The following is a 15,781-nucleotide window of genomic DNA, read 5'->3' as shown; positions in this document are numbered from 1 at the left end:
AAAGTGAGCCTTGTGCTAATGTCATTTTCCTATGCTTTAGATCAAGCTGTTGTTAGTCTGTACTGCCCGTGGCGTTGCGTCAGGCCACGTGGCCGAAAATGGTTCAAATGGCTCTGAGCACTATGGGACTCAACTGCTGAGGTCATTAGTCCCCTAGAACTTAGAACTAGTTAAACCTAACTAACCTAAGGACATCACAAACATCCATGCCCGAGGCAGGATTCGAACCTGCGACCGTAGCGGTCTTGCGGTTCCAGACTGCAGCGCCTTTAACCGCACGGCCACTTCGGCCGGCCACGTGCCCGAGTTAACCAAACAGCCTACACTGCTTGTGGCTTGCCAAGCTCAGCAACTCTGTAACCCATTTTGATTGTTTGTAAATTTTTTAACTAAGATGTTGCCAGTAACTCTTGGTGACTGCAGTAAATTTGAAGGACGATTTAAAACTCTTTAGGTTACTTGTTAAATAAATTAAAACCAAGTATTTGAAGTTAAATTGTCGTGCTTTGGAAGTTTGATTCCTGTCAGTTTTTAACTGGTTTTTGTAACCAAACGTAAACTGAATTTGCTGCTTTTGTTACAAGTTTATTTCTTTTGCTGCTCATTGGCTGTATCGTAACTTCCCAACTTTTAATAAGAGTGACGGCAGAACATTTTAAATGCACTCTTTTATATAACTGCACTTGGAAATCAGACGGTATCTATGCCATTAGTAGTGGTGGATTGTTTCATGTTTATAAATAAATATTAATTCCGTGCGTCCTCGAACTTGGCTCAGTGCTTGCACCCCAGCAGCCCTTTGCCCTGCAAACCCTCTTTCGATCGTAGCAATATATCTTTGACTACCCCGTCAGTGAACAGAGGACGCCTAACTATATATACTTCATTTTTTTATGTACAAGCGACGAGTGAAAATTTATACCAAGCCCAGGACTCGAACTCAGGCCTCCTGCTTACTAGGTAGGTGTGTTGGCCACTAAGCCACCTTGTTACAGCTGTTCAGATTGCTTCGTGGATTACCCTGGCACGCCTCCCTCCTCGGTCCAAAGTCCCCCTTACACCTGAACAGAATTGCCGAGGCTCTCCATGTTCTGGAATAGCACCTCAGCATCGAATGTAAATGGGGGATCCATCCTAAAAAGAAGACTAGGTCGGCAGTGAAAACTTGGATCGAAGAGAGAGGCGTGCCAGGATAATCCAGCAGTTGTGTGACTCGCTGTGCCAACGTGGCTTAGTGGTTAACGCACCTACCTACTAAGCAGGAGACATGGGTTCGATTCCTGACCTTGTTACAAATTTTCACTCGCCAATTCAGTCAGTATTCATAAAATCATATACACACATCAAAAAATGTTTTGCGTCATTCCGGTTCCCCGAACTCCTGAAGATAGACGTTGACTGTGGATATTGTATCACAGACACAGTCCCTTTGACTGTTCAGAGATGTCACTAAACCCGCCCAAAGATGTAAACAACCATGCATGAGCAGCGCCTATTAGACGGAGGGGATCCGACAGCCGATCAGTTCCAGTCATTCCACCAGGAAGGAGGTACACGGTTCGTGTTGTCTGTAGTTCAACCATGCCTAGACGGTCAATACCGCTGTTCGATCGCGTCCGCATTGTTACTTTCTTCCAGGAAGGGCTCTCAACAAGGGAAGTGTCCAGGCGTCTCGGAGTGACCCAAAGCGATATTGTTCGGACATGGAGGAGATACAGAGAGACAGGAACTGTCAATGACACGGCTCTCCTGCTTCTGTAAAGTTTGGAAGGTAGGAGACGAGGTACTGGCAGAAGTAAAGCTGTGAGTACCGGACGTGAGTCGTGCTTCGGTAGCTCAGTTGGTAGAGCACTTGCCCGCGAAAGGCAAAGGTCCCGAGTTCGAGTCTCGGTCGGGCACACAGTTTTAATCTGCCAGGAAGTTTCATATCAGCGCACACTCCGCTGCAGAGTGAAAATCTCATTCTGGAAACATCCCCCAGGCTGTGGCTAAGCCATGTCTCCGCAGTATCCTTTCTTTCAGGAGTGCTAGTTCTGCATGGTTCGCAGGAGAGCTTCTGTAAAGTTTGGAAGGTAGGAGACGAGGTACTGGCAGAAGTAAAGCTGTGAGTACCGGACGTGAGTCGTGCTTCGGTAGCTCAGTTGGTAGAGCACTTGCCCGCGAAAGGCAAAGGTCCCGAGTTCGAGTCTCGGCCGGGCACACAGTTGTAATCTGCCAGGAAGTTTCATATCAGCGCACACTCCGCTGCAGAGTGAAAATCTCATTCTGGAAACATCCCCCAGGCTGTGGCTAAGCCATGTCTCCGCAGTATCCTTTCTTTCAGGAGTGCTAGTTCTGCATGGTTCGCAGGAGAGCTTCTGTAAAGTTTGGAAGGTAGGAGACGAGGTACTGGCAGAAGTAAAGCTGTGAGTACCGGACGTGAGTCGTGCTTCGGTAGCTCAGTTGGTAGAGCACTTGCCCGCGAAAGGCAAAGGTCCCGAGTTCGAGTCTCGGTCGGGCACACAGTTTTAATCTGCCAGGAAGTTTCATATCAGCGCACACTCCGCTGCAGAGTGAAAATCTCATTCTGGAAACATCCCCCAGGCTGTGGCTAAGCCATGTCTCCGCAGTATCCTTTCTTTCAGGAGTGCTAGTTCTGCATGGTTCGCAGGAGAGCTTCTGTAAAGTTTGGAAGGTAGGAGACGAGGTACTGGCAGAAGTAAAGCTGTGAGTACCGGACGTGAGTCGTGCTTCGGTAGCTCAGTTGGTAGAGCACTTGCCCGCGAAAGGCAAAGGTCCCGAGTTCGAGTCTCGGTCGGGCACACAGTTTTAATCTGCCAGGAAGTTTCATATCAGCGCACACTCCGCTGCAGAGTGAAAATCTCATTCTGGAAACATCCCCCAGGCTGTGGCTAAGCCATGTCTCCGCAGTATCCTTTCTTTCAGGAGTGCTAGTTCTGCATGGTTCGCAGGAGAGCTTCTGTAAAGTTTGGAAGGTAGGAGACGAGGTACTGGCAGAAGTAAAGCTGTGAGTACCGGACGTGAGTCGTGCTTCGGTAGCTCAGTTGGTAGAGCACTTGCCCGCGAAAGGCAAAGGTCCCGAGTTCGAGTCTCGGTCGGGCACACAGTTTTAATCTGCCAGGAAGTTTCATATCAGCGCACACTCCGCTGCAGAGTGAAAATCTCATTCTGGAAACATCCCCCAGGCTGTGGCTAAGCCATGTCTCCGCAGTATCCTTTCTTTCAGGAGTGCTAGTTCTGCATGGTTCGCAGGAGAGCTTCTGTAAAGTTTGGAAGGTAGGAGACGAGGTACTGGCAGAAGTAAAGCTGTGAGTACCGGACGTGAGTCGTGCTTCGGTAGCTCAGTTGGTAGAGCACTTGCCCGCGAAAGGCAAAGGTCCCGAGTTCGAGTCTCGGTCGGGCACACAGTTTTAATCTGCCAGGAAGTTTCATATCAGCGCACACTCCGCTGCAGAGTGAAAATCTCATTCTGGAAACATCCCCCAGGCTGTGGCTAAGCCATGTCTCCGCAGTATCCTTTCTTTCAGGAGTGCTAGTTCTGCATGGTTCGCAGGAGAGCTTCTGTAAAGTTTGGAAGGTAGGAGACGAGGTACTGGCAGAAGTAAAGCTGTGAGTACCGGACGTGAGTCGTGCTTCGGTAGCTCAGTTGGTAGAGCACTTGCCCGCGAAAGGCAAAGGTCCCGAGTTCGAGTCTCGGTCGGGCACACAGTTTTAATCTGCCAGGAAGTTTCACCCTGATTATTTCTGTAGTAAGAATTTCTATTACTGTTTGAATAATTTCTGTCTTGATAATACCGATTACTGTTTCCGTATGATTGATCATTCCGGTACGAATTACCGTTGTTATAGTTGTCTGTGTAATTTCTGTTAGAACGTCTGTTATTGTCATAGGGCTGGTATCTATTGTCCTGTCTGTTACGTCTGTCATTCTCAAAATTACTCACATAACGCCCGTTCCGATCACTATCTCTTTTCTCTGAAAATCTATTGTAAATACTGCTACTGAAAAAGTTACGAGAAGTCCCGTCGTCGTTGTCATACTCAAGTTCTTGCAACAAAGTCTTAAAAGTCTCGATGTCGTCTTTACATCTTCCAGCTAAAGCAATTTGTCTTATGGATTGTGGCAACTTAGTTAAACAAATGCGAATTAATTCAGTCGGGCTATAAGGGTTGGACAGGAACTGATTCTTTGGAATCATGTCTTCAAAGTACTCTGCCGGCGTGCGGAACTCAGACTGTTTAAAATTACGCTGCATAATCAGACTATGTTTGACTCTGTCTTGTGTGTTTTCGGACCAATATGCCGATAGAAATGCATGATAAAAATCATTCAGATTATTACAATCTCTAATGAGTGCGCCCATCCGCGTCGCCGGTTCGTTCTCTAAATATCCACACATAAATTCCACTTTGTGACTTAGTGGCCAATTTGGTGGAAGTGCGTACATAAATTGATCTAACCATGCACATGGATGTATGTCATTCTTAGAATTGCGGAAGATCTTAAATTTCCGGACAGTCAAAAAGTGTTTATAGTCAAAACTTTCGCCTCGTGGCGACAAAGACCTACCGCGTCTGTCCCAGTCCCAATGATGATTATTGTCAAGTTCGCGCGCCTGGCGCTCTCTTGTCGCATCCCGTAAATGAAATAAATTACTTTCTTCAAACCCTTCTGCTATCTGTGATTCTAAATTTCTTCTACTGTCTTTTCATACAATTTCGCCTGCGATTTGTTTGACTTGCTTTCGTAATGCCTCAACTTCCCTTTTAACGCGTTCATTAAATTTTCCCTGATTCTCAACATGCTTATTTATGTTCTGATACTCTTTGGTTTCTGCAAATGGTAATGGAGCTGTATCATCCGAATCTCTGTCCCCATGTAAACTAAGATTTGTCAATTTATCTGAAATCTCCTCAACTCTTTCCGACAAGTCACCTATTTGTTCTTTCTGTTTATTTACGTCTTCCGTAAGTGTCGTGACTCGGGTTTCGGTACTGACACATTTGGTAGTTAACTGTTCGAAAATCACACACAATGACTCTTTATCTCCAACAATACTATTCACACGAGATGTTTCCCTCAAACACGATTAACGAACAATTGAAATAATTGCACAAAATTGTCAAACGCGTATACAAGGCAATAAAATTAAATTTTGAAAAATACCATTAGAAGAATGCCAATTACCAAATCTACACATGCAAAATAGACTACAATTACTAAACTACAAATTACTACAACAATACTACCATCTACTATTTTCACAATCAGAAGAATTCCAAGGGACGATCCGAAGCAGCGGTCGCCACGTGCATGGGGGCTTAATTAAATATGATTGAAAATATTTTTTATGTTTTTTAGTAGCTGTAAGTCGATTACGCAAGTCTCGTAAACGGTTGGCCCTGACTAGTATTGTTACGCTATCTGACTGCAAAGAACAACAACAAGAATGAAATGAAATTTTTCGTTGACACAATTAATTAATTAAGTCCCCAGCAACTATAAAACCTACAAAACCAATAAGCACAAGAGTAACTGTTCTGTATGTGAGAGTGTGACTCAACGTACACATCTGGCACGGTTCTTCTTCAACAAGACAAGAATTTTTAAATACCAATTATACTGACGTGATAAAAGAAAATTAGAAAAACTATAATTACGCAAGAAAACCAGAATTCACTCTAATACAAGAACACAAGCCAGATGCTTTGTTGACTGAACCTGTAATGACACATTATTTCAGACACACAAATAATAAAAGAACATTGCGGTTTTTACCTTCATATATATTGACGAAATGCACTCTGATCATTACAATAACATCTGCTATCTCTCCCATCAAATAACTGGATAAAACATGGAACAAACACTCCTTACTATAACATCTCGACAAGCCTTGCCCACTAGCACATCTCAACACGAACTGTCTTCTGCGAGCTCTGCCACACACACTGACTTCTACGAGTTCTTAACAGGCACTAACTCTACGAGCTCTCAACAAGCACTGTGGAGGCGGCTTAATAGTACTCTTTGGCGCAATCTCTGGCGCAGTGGCTCAGTGTAGCCACCTTTCAAGCTACAGGGCATCTTGTTACGACTCAGGCAATAGGCTGCATGATGCGCAACTTCATGTCCATGGCGAGGTCCATCACGACACCATGCAGCGCGGTACAGATCGGCCCAACAACATACCGAATATACCGCTCAGGATTGGCATCACGTTCTCTTCACCGATGAATGTCGCATATGCCTTTAGCCAGACGATCGTCGGAGACATTTTTGGTGGCAAAGCGGTCAGGCTGAACGCCTTAGATACACTGTCCAGCGAATGCAGCAAGGTGGAAGTTCCCTGATGTTTTGGGGTGGCATTATGTGGGGCCGACGTTCGCCGCTGGTGGTCATGGAAGGCGCCATAGCGCCTGTACGATACGTGAATGCCATCCCCCGACCGATAGTGCAACCATATCGACAGCTTATTGGCGAGGCATTCGTCTTCATGGACGACAATTCGCACCTCTATCGTGCACATCTTGTGAATGACCTCCTTCAGGATAAAGACATTGCTCGACTAGAGTGGCCAGCATATTTTCCAGACATGAACCCTACTAAAAATGCCTAAGATATTTTGAAAAGGGCTGTTTATGAACGACGTGACCCACCAACCACTCTGAGGGATCGACGCCGAATCGCCATCGAGGAGTGGGACAATCTGGACAAACAATGCCTTGATGAACTTGAGGATAGCGTACCACGACATATAAAGGCATACATCAATGCAAGAGGGCCTGCTACTGGGTATTAGGGGTACCGATGTGTACAGCAATCTGGACGAGTACCTCTGAAGGTCTCGCTGTAAGGTGGTACAACATGCAATGTGTGGTTTTCATGAGCAATGAAAAGAGCGGAAATGATGTTTATGTTGATCTATATTCCAATTTTCTGTACAGTTTCCGAGGTGATGGAAAACGTTTTTTGATGTGTGTTTGTAAGAGACCAGTGAAATGGTGTCTTTTCATACCTTCATTTTCGTTTAGTTGATGTTCGTCTTATAACATTTTTTCAAGATGGTGTCCTTCCACTGGACTGGTCTTCCAAATCCTTGGCTGCCTCTGAAAGAATTACGCAGAGGTGGCAAAAGTCATCGTGTTCCTCCCAACATGTGTCGGACCGTCTTTTGCCCGACTTAGTGCAGCAACCCGACTTGGGGTGGAATCAACAAGTCGATGGAAGTCCCCTGCAGAAATACTGAGCCATGCTGCCTCTATAGCCGTCCATAATTGCGGAAGTGTGGATAGTGGAGGATTTTGTTTACGAACTGACCTCTCGATTACAATCCATAAATGTTCGATGGGATTAACGTCAGGTGATTTGGGTGGCCAAATCATTCGCTCGAATTGTTCAGAATGTTCTTCAAACCAATCGCGAACAGTTGTGGCCTGTGACATGGAGCATTGTCATTCATAAAAAATTTATTTTTGTTTAGGACCATGAAGTCTATGACTGGCTGCAAATGATTTCGAAGTGACTGAAAAAAATAAGCTTTGCAGTCACTGATCGTTTGAGTTGGACCAGAGTACCCAGTCCATTCCATGTAATCGCAGCTGACACCGTTATTGAGACACTGCCTTGTTGACGACTTGGGTCCACGGCTTCACGAGGTCTGCGCCACGCTCGAACCCTACCATCAGCACTTAACAACTGAAATCTGGCCTCGTCTGACCAGCCTACTGTTTTCCACTTGTCTAGGCTCCGACAGATATGATCACGAGCCCAGAAGAGGCGCTGCTGTCGACGCCGTGCAGTTAGCAAAGGCAGTCGCGTCGGTCGTCCGCTGCCAAACAGATTTTGCCTCACTGCTCTAACGGATACTTTGTCGCATGTCCCACATGGAATTCTTCGGCTATTTCACGTAGTATTTTTTATCTGTTAGCTCCGACAAGACTACGCCTACGTCGCTGCTCTCGGCGGTCAAATGAAGGCCCTCGGCCACTGCGTTGCCCGCTGTGGCAGATAATTTAGTATTCTCGGCACACTCTTGCCCTGTGGATGTCAGAATATTGAATTCCCTATCGATTTCCGAAATGGAGCGTTGTATGCGTCTAGCTCCAACTACCATTCCGCCTTCAAAGTCTGTTAATTCTCATTGTACGCCCGAAGCCTTTTCCCACGGATTACTTGAGTACAAATGATAGCTCCGCCAACATACTGCCCTTTCACATCTCGTGTACACGATACTACAGCCATCTGTATATGTGCATGTCGCTATTCCACGGCTTTTGTCACCTCAGTGTATCTGCAGAAAAAGTGACAACGCCGCCACTCAACACTGTCGGCGCAAGTACTTCGCGGATCGACGGTGGCTCGGTGACAACTGAAGAACTGAACCCCGTGAGAGGGACATACCAAAGCGATCTACGGGAAGGAGAGCGCTCGGACCCACGAAGGTACGACCACTGCAGTATACTCAGTACTCGGCTGGAACGGATGACTAGCGACTAAGCACAGAACAGCACTCGGCATGAAGTGCAAGGGGAGGCCGCGGCTGTTTACCTCCACATCAGAAATGACCAGTTCCGCTTCCTGCCGCTCGTAAATAAAAACTTTGTAAGGTGTCAGGCAAATCCAACACCTTCCATGAAAACCCTGACATGATAAGCAAATCCAGTAGTATGTCACATAGCTCCGAATAAATCGTGACATTAAATTAGCCAAAGTAATACGAGTAACGAGTGAGCAAATGGAATACCACAGACTAACACAAGAATGCCTAAATGCATGTCATACCTTCCCACCGTGAGACAGACGCAGTTCCGAGGGGAGAAACGAGAACAGCAGCCGAGAGCAGAACCGTGTTAAGCTAGAAGGCCCTACGATAAGGGACGGACTCGACACCCACGTCGCCAGCTAACCACTAGGACCTCCCCAGCTGCATGTTTTAGCGTGAGACTTTTTCGCGTCTCTGTTACGTCAGGACCACCCCCCAGCCCATGTTTAAAGCTACAGCCCTCCAGAAGAACAGTATAGATCTTATGATAACACAGCCACAAGTTTTAGCGTGAGACTTTTTCGCGTCTCTGTTACGTTAGGACAACCCCCCAGCTCATGTTAAAAGATAGAGCACTCCAGAAGAACAGTACAGATATTACGATAACACTAAAGGACCACACCAGCTGCAAGTTTTAGCGTGAGACTTTTTGCGTCTCTGTTACGTTGCAAACTTTAAAAACATTGCCCCGCCACGAAAAGTATAACGTTTCTCATTGGCTAGACAGAAGTTTTGGTAGGCGGAGCTTAAGGTTAACATTGAGACCCTGATTGGTCAGATGAAAACACAGCCAGATAGTTTTTTTAAACGAACTTCGGTAAATTGTAATAAGGAGAAGTAGGAGAGTTGCTTCCGAGACGGCGAGGTGAGTGGAGCTGTGCTGTCCGCCGCCCCCTGACGAACACCGACAAGGTATTGAATGCACGCGATTCCGCATAACAGCGCATAAAGCTTCACTCAGAACTGCAGAAGTCTCATCTGTTACACCCCTTTTTGCGTAATACTAGTGTCGATCGTCAATTAAAGCTCATGGTGTTCACATCTGCCACTTGAAGTAAAAATCTGAAACGCGATGATTTTTCTCTTATATAGTTATTGAGAAGCCACATCAGCCACTGTAATTTACGACAAGTTAGATAAGTAATTATAGATAATTGAGGGTCACTGTAGACCATTTTGAGAGTTTTCTCTCTTGTGAAACTTAATTTAAACCTAGATTATAGATGTGATATGGCATAGGTCATCCTTTGATCCATTGTAGAAATTGGAATCCCATTCAGGGAATATTCGTTCACATTCTTGTTGAACGCAGTTGGTTTTTATTTATTTATTTATTTATTTATTTATTTATTTATTTTACATCGGACCAGTGTTCCACACATGCAGCATTTCACACATCAGAGTTCCATCATGACCATAGTTTAAATGAGAAAATTAGCTTACTCTGGAAACAATATGAATAAAGAGTAGTGACTAAGACCTAATAAAGTAAATGCGGCAGTATTTTTACAACAGGTGCTATACATACAGATTATGATAAAAGCAATAATAATAACATTAAAAAAATCAAATGATAATGACCAACATGAGAAAGATTGGCAATAGTAATGTTGGTTTGTGCAGATGTACATTAATATCTTGGTGTGTAAAGTAGATGTTTACTAGTATAGCGAGTTTTGGGGAAGGGAGATTTAAGGAGGGGGAAAGAGGGAAAGTAATGAGGTGAAGAGCATTCATGTTCAGAGGAAGGCATTACTGTTGCTTAAGTAGATACGTCATTAACTGTTTTTTGAAGCCGGGCATGTTTTTAAATTCTCTAACATAACGAGGGAGGTTATTCCAGAGTCGGGTTCCCGCTACTGTAAAGGACTTTGAGAAGGTGACTGAGCGATGCAGTGGAATGGAGAGGATTTTATTATAATGGGAACGTGTGTTTCTGTCATGTTGTTCCGACATGAGCGTTAGGGACGAGGAGAGATATGAGGGACAGTGTACATTTATAAGGCAGTAGATGAGACAGAGTGTATGGAAATCTCTGCGTTTGTCTGCACGCAGCCAGGACAATTTTGCATATGCTGGTGAAATGTGATCAAAAAGTCGAACGTCACAGATATATCGGACGCAGGCATTCATGACCAGTTCTAGACGTCGTGAATTTTCCTGAGAGAGGCCTTGTAGGGTAATATCGCTGTAGTCAATGATTGGGAGTATAAGCGTTTGTACTAATTTCTTTTTCAGATCGAAAGGGGAGAGTTTTTTTATATTTTTGTAGGACATGAAGGGATGCTGATGCTTTTTTGCACACTGGAGTTACGTGCTCGGTCCAATTTAGATTTTCATCTATTATTACTCCCAAACTCTTTGCTGAGGGAGAGAAGTTAATATTTGTTCCATTTAGGATAAGAGGTGGTACGTATTCTCGATGTTTTGGGCTAATGAGCTTGGAGTGACCAACAATTACCGCTTAGGTTTTAGATGGGTTTAGTTTTAGATTTATATCCTGTGCCCATTTTGACAGTGCCGGCCGGAGTGACCGAGCGGTTCTAGGCGCTACAGTCTGGAACCGCGCGACCGCTGCGGTCGCAGGTTCGAATCCTGCCTTGGGCATGGAAGTGTGTGATGTCCTTAGGCTAGTTAGGTTTAAGTAGTTCTAAGTTCTAGGGGACTGATGACCTGAGAAGTTGAGTCCCATAGTGCTCAGAGCCATTTTTGACAGTGCATCGAGGTCAGTATTGAAATTTTCAATATCTTTCTTGAGATTGCTTGGTTTCGCACTTAGGTACAACTGAAGGTCATCAGCATACGCATGGTATTTGCAATAGGTCAGAACCGATGACACATCATGGACATACAGAGAGAAGAGTATAGGACCTAATACTGAGCCTAGGGGAACGCCTGACACTACCTGCCGCCATTGTGATTTTATATTCCCAGACAGGACGCGTTGCTGACGAGACGCCATGTATGAGCGAAACCATTGCACTGCACTTGGTGAGAAATTTAGACCGCTAAGTTTGGCTAGTAAGATGTCGAAGTCGACAGTATCAAATGCTTTGCTGAAATCTAAGCTGCAAATGATAGTCGCTTCTTGTCTGTACATGGCAAGTTTCAGGTCATCTGTCACCTTTATCAGTGCGGATGTTGTGCTTCGATGTTTACGGAAACCTGATTGGTATTCGTTGTTAGTAGTTAGGTAGTTGGTGAGCTAGTCATGAACTATATATTCTAATGGCTTAATTTGTACCAGTTTCTAGGCCTCAGGAAAAACACTTGTGATTAATGAATCGTTGAAAATGTCTGTAGTTGGTCAATAATAAGTTTTACCATCTGGATAGTGATACCATCATGACCAGTAGATGCTGATCTAATCCGCATTATGGCTTTCTTGACAGTACTGCAAGTGACGTGCTGTAGATAGAATGTTTCTATTCTACAGTCGTTTATCCCCATGAAGTAATCAATGATTCTCTGTTTTTTTTGCGGATCAATTTTGGTTGCAGGTAATGTGAAGAATCGGTTTAGTTCTTCAGCTGGGACCATGGGATTTTCTGCAACTTTTATTTTGCCTAAACCGAAACTAAGGAGATTTTTCCACAGGATAGCTGGTCTACATCTATTGTCAGCTAATGTACGGGCATGTCTGAGCTTAGCGTTTCTCACCGCTTGACTGAATTTGTTTCGTTTCTGCTTGTATACAGCATGATTTTCAGGTGTTGGGTGTATCTTGTATGCTCGATGTGCAGCATCTCTGAGATTCACGAGCTGTTTTAGTTCATCAGTCAGCCAAGGTGCAGCTTGCCTTTTTACTTTTCTGGTCTTTATTGGAGCATATTTGTCATATAGTTGAGTAATTTTGTTAGTGAAATCCTGGAGTTTGTCGTTTATGTCCATGAGGGGAGTAGAGGTCATCCCCCAAACTATTTCTTGTGCCTCAGTTTCGAGTTCAGGCAAATTTATGCGTTTGAGGTCTCGGTATGTAGACAGTTTTTGTTTCTTTCTAGGGCATTCTAGTGAATACGTCATGGAAATGATGTCATGGGCAGACATGCCAGGCGCAGATATTTGAGAGGTGCGGATTATTCTGTTCGGAGATTTCGTTGCGAATATATCTATGAAAGTGTGACTGGTAGTCGTGTGATGAGTAGGTGCCAGCTGAAGTAGCGTCATATTTGAGGAAGAAAGCATCCTCTTAAGTTGTCCAATGGAAGGACCATTGCACAGAAAATTAATGTTAGTGTCACCTGCTATAATTACATGTTCATATGACGATTCGGGACTAGAGAGGGCAGTTTCGAAGCAGGCGAACCCACCTACTTTAGGAGGTTTGTAACGGACACATATTAAGCACTTTCTGTTAAGTGATTTGATCTCTATGAACATATATTCCACTTGTTTATCTATATTGTTGTCGGATGTGTGTAGTACTGTAGGTGACAAATCAGAGCGTATATACGCCCCTACTCCGCCCGCTCGTCTGTTGCATCTGTCGTGCCTGAGAAAGATATAGCCATCTAGGTTTACGGAAGTTGTAGGAATACTTGGTTTGAGCCAAGTCTCTGACAAAAGTATTACGTGTATATCAGCAGTTTGAAATATATATTTGAACTCGTCGAAGTGAGTTGGCAGAGACTGAACATTTGCATGTGCAATATGCAGCTTGGTGCGTTCGGGTGTTGATTGTCCGAGGAGGCTGCCGATCGATGTTTGCGGGTCGTGGTTAGCGGTGACAAGAGGGTCGGGCATGAGGAATGCGGAAGGCGTGTGAAGGGGGGGGGGGGGGGTGAGGGAGTGTCCTCCCAGTTCTGTGCAGTGAAAGCGGCCGGGAGGGGGAGGGGATAAGTCCCCGGGGAGGCAACGGGATCTGCGGCAAGATCAGCGTGGTCTGCAACGGTTCTGGAAGTAGCCGTGGGCTGGCAGGGGAAGGAATTTCGCCAAACACAACGGGAGTAATCTGCACGTTATGACAGAGTGTGATATTAATTTCACTTATGAGGATAACAACTAAAGTATGATGGTGGGTTGCTAATTAAGGATGGAAGTGAGACTAACTTATGTAATAATTAACAAAATTACATGAGAAAAACAATTAAATATGAAAGTTATGTGGAGAAACGAAAAGTTGACAATACAAATAATAACAAAAATTACACGAGAAAAAATAATTAGAGAAAAAAAATAGTTATGTAGAGAAACGAACAATTTGATACGTAATACATTAGTTAAGATATGGTTGACAGTGTAAACAATATAAACATACAGGTTAGTGGCAGCAAGATTCGACATGATTTAGCTTCTAAAGCACAAGCTTCGAGTTCATTAACACTGCAAATTGTTTTCTTTCCGTTTTCGATCTTAACCATTATCCTGCCGTCATTTGTCCATACGTTCTGTAGCCCAAATTTCGAAATCGCGCTCTTCAAAATATTCAGTCTTTCAGAGGTCAGATCCTCGCGTACCGCCAGACCCGACTTCGCGAGATTCTTCTTTGCTCTGAAGATTTCAGATCTTTTCCTATACGACATAAATTTCACTATTATAGGTCTTGGTTTTGTAGAACCACTCTATGACTTCTGTCAATGTCACTCAGAGTCACCTGCAGGCCTAGCTTTTCTTGGACAAGGTTTATCACAAGTTCATCTGTGTTCTCTCTGCTGCTCTCTGGAATGCCGAACAGTCTGAGATTATTGCGTCTCTGATATTGTTCGAGCTCGTCCGTCTTCTCGATCAATTTCTGTTCGAGCAGTCGTGCTTTCTCCTCACTTGCTTTTAACGATGTGTTCAGTGCACGGATGTCGCTCGCATTCGCCACCAGAGTTTTCTGTATTTTGTCCGTCACTGCTGCAGTGACAGCATCAGTGATGGTTTGAACAAGGAGCCCGAGCGTCTCCTTAGCCTGCAGCGCGGCACTCACCTCAGCCTTCACGAGTGCGGCGATGTCAGCGATGCCGGGCGGAGCGGCCGCAACTCCCGGTGTAGACTCCACGCCTGCGCTGTCGCCGGCCTGGCCGTTAGCTGCACTGCGCGTTGTTCGGCGATTTTCCATTTTAAGTGCGATTCCGTGTAATTGGTGCTCAGTATGTGATGTAAAATACGACACTCGGCAGTAGATATACGGCTTTAGTATATGTAGACTAGCCTAACTGCTTAAAACACCTCCAGATTTCACGTAAACTTGCGAGCCAAGCTAACGCACGTCACTCACTCGCCGCCATGTTTTACCGTCCTGTATTAAAACATTTCCTTTTATCAATAGTGCAATTTATAAACAATGTTTTGTGAGTAGAATAAAATTTCCAATGGTAAACTTAACTGCTTTTTCGACGTTATTTTACCAGCTGACTAAAAATAGGAAAGCCTTGAACCCCTTCCACTAAATTTAGTTAGTATTAAGCTTCTTTTACAGGGAGTGCAGTGGAGCTGATGCTAAAATCATTAAGTATTTGGTTATATCATCGCTAGTCTCACTGAACTCTTCTGAATTCTACATGTCATGTGTGGTCTGGCGTCTCCTTACCAGCAACAGGTCCCAGGTTCAAACTAGTCAATTCCCTAAAAAACACACTCAGAGGGTCGTTGCGCGAAAGTGGTAGGGAGGCACGATATAGAACAAACAGACACCACGCAGAATGTTAGAAAATGGCGACCCTGCCAGGATGGTAAAATACTATGATTGAAGGTCGACCACATGCCTAACTAGGTCAGAAAAATATCCTGTTGAAAAATATTCGTAGTAAAAAATTTTTTTTTCTAAAGTTATACATAGTCGAAAACAGTAGCTGCAGCGATAGATAGTAAAACTATTCAATAGAAAGTGAGTCTGGCAGATACAATAGCCTAATTAAGTTATGAATTTTAATATTGTTAGAATTAAGTTTTCTCCTAAATGCAAGCACACAGGTGGCGGATACATCGTTGACAAGTTGGTTCTGACCCAACAAGTAAGTGAATTGATTGTCAAGTCGTGTGTGCAAAAAGTTTATGAAACACGTGAGACCGTATGAGCGCATGTTGACGCGAAGTAGGGCGGTGAATTGCTTTTAAAACAGAAAATAAGGGATTCGGAAAGATTAGCAATGGCAGATGGAGACCTTGACCGAATTGAGGTAGGGACCCAGCATGAAAATGGACAGAGAATAGAGGATAGTACAACAGACGATGCAGTATCACGAGAAATAGGACATATAACGCACCATAACGACGATAATGTACGTCAAGGCATAGAAAACGTAAGTCAG

At 44.3% G+C, this 15,781-nt stretch overlaps 1 non-coding gene across 1 annotated transcript; it reads left to right on the top strand.

Moving 5' to 3' along the window:
- The first annotated feature begins 2,125 nt into the window (after positions 1-2,125).
- On the top strand, positions 2,126-2,200 carry Trnas-cga. Its single transcript has one exon. It is a non-coding gene; the product is annotated as a tRNA-Ser (tRNA).
- The last annotated feature ends 13,581 nt before the right edge of the window (positions 2,201-15,781 follow it).

This window comes from Schistocerca americana, chromosome 1 (genome assembly GCF_021461395.2).
Source record: "Schistocerca americana isolate TAMUIC-IGC-003095 chromosome 1, iqSchAmer2.1, whole genome shotgun sequence".
Classification (NCBI taxonomy): domain Eukaryota; kingdom Metazoa; phylum Arthropoda; class Insecta; order Orthoptera; family Acrididae; genus Schistocerca; species Schistocerca americana.
The sequence above is the reverse complement of the archived record's forward strand: the minus strand, read 5'-3'. Positions and strand labels throughout refer to the sequence as shown.